This window comes from Frankliniella occidentalis, unplaced genomic scaffold (assembly GCF_000697945.3).
Source record: "Frankliniella occidentalis isolate FOCC.00 unplaced genomic scaffold, Focc_3.1 Scaffold147, whole genome shotgun sequence".
Lineage (NCBI taxonomy): Eukaryota > Metazoa > Arthropoda > Insecta > Thysanoptera > Thripidae > Frankliniella > Frankliniella occidentalis.
This window is the reverse complement of record NW_026267274.1, coordinates 429,844-431,299: the sequence shown is the minus strand read 5'-3', so window position 1 is coordinate 431,299 and position 1,456 is coordinate 429,844. Positions and strand designations below refer to the sequence as shown.

The following is a 1,456-nucleotide window of genomic DNA, read 5'->3' as shown; positions in this document are numbered from 1 at the left end:
GGGGCCGGGCGGGGCGATACCCCTCTTCGCGTCACCCAGTTTCGCCTCTTTATTTGCTGTTTCCATTTTAACAGCAGCCATACAGTAGCTCCCCGTGCCGCGGAGGAGAGGCGTTGCGTGCGAAAGGGTCGCAGAAAATAGACGAGTTTTTGAAACATCACCATATGTATGCCCGTGTCTGCAAATAAAAGTGCGCTGGGGAACTGCGTGTCACGCACTAAAAAGTTAAAAATAAGGAAAAGGGAACTGTGGAAAAAATAGTATTGTAGGAAAACATAAACATGACATTTTTTTTTGTGTGTGTAAATCGTTCTATGAATGTTTTTTTAAGAACCTCGTTTTACAAAACAAATTTGCACCACAGGAAATTTGTCGTTGTTAAACAACAAAAGTCAGTCAAAGCCTTAATTCGAATTCGTTGTTAATTTACAACATTATTTTTTTACAGTTTACAATTGTAAACAACAGGAAAGTTTTAAAGTTATCAAAGTAAAGTCAAGCATTTTTAAAAGTTGTCGGTATACCCGAAGACTTGACTCACCCCGCATCTCAAAATAAAGTGTAAAAGTGCCACGGGTGCGACAGTGTACCGGCCGGCGTGTAAGGGGCGCGTGGGCGCGGTCTGGAGGTGCGGTGCGGTGAGGTGCGGTGAGGTGGCGACCCGAGAGCGGAGCGGATATGAGCTGCGGCGTTCACCCGGAAACGTACGACGGACGTTTGTGAAGAAAGCTTGAGGGCGGCGGGAGTCATACTCGCTCGTGCGACAAGGCATGACCAGCTGTGGAGTGACAAATCCCTCGCGCCGCCGGCCCCGCGCCGTCTCTCTCCGCTATGGTCTTATTTCGGCAATCGAGTCGGTGGGGGCCCACGGTCGCGGGCGAAGGAGTTCTGCGGTGTCCCTCCCCCAAGCGGTTCTGGTGCGCGCCACCATAATCTCACGGACGTTTTGACCTTTCTGCAGCTCCGCGCTCGACAGAAAAGCTCAGCCCCGCCCGCCCGAGTGGCGGCTAGGGGAGCGCTTGCGACACTATGCCGGGCCCGGCCCCGGCCCGCGACTGCAAGCGGCAGCAAAACGGCGCGAACCGGCGGTGCCAAGCAAGCGAAATGGAAATATAATATACAAACTTGTCGCACCGCTCCGCCTAGCAGCTGACGGTGTGTCCGGCAGAGCCGTCCGGCGCGCCCTGCTGCCCTCGCGACCGGGCGCGACGAGCCGGAAGACGCTTTATGATCGCGCCATCCTGGCCGTCTCGGCGGCGGCCCCGTGCGCCGTGCGTGCCTGCGAGCGACCCCTTGGTCTCGTGCCCCCGTCCCGTGGGCGCGTGCTTTGAGCGAGCGAGTGAAACTGAATAATTTCAGCGGACGAGAAAAACGGGCCTCGGCCGGGTCGGTCGCCTCCGGGTCTTTGGGGCAGTACGGTGTATGGCGGGGCAGGGCAGGGCAGGGGGGAGCGGGG

At 56.2% G+C, this 1,456-nt stretch overlaps 1 protein-coding gene across 5 annotated transcripts in view; it reads left to right on the top strand.

Annotated features, from left to right (window-relative positions):
- Nucleotides 1–1,456, top strand: part of LOC113206955 (tyrosine-protein phosphatase non-receptor type 11) — a 35,379-nt gene that overhangs the window by 14,938 nt on the left and 18,985 nt on the right. The window lies entirely within an intron of this gene.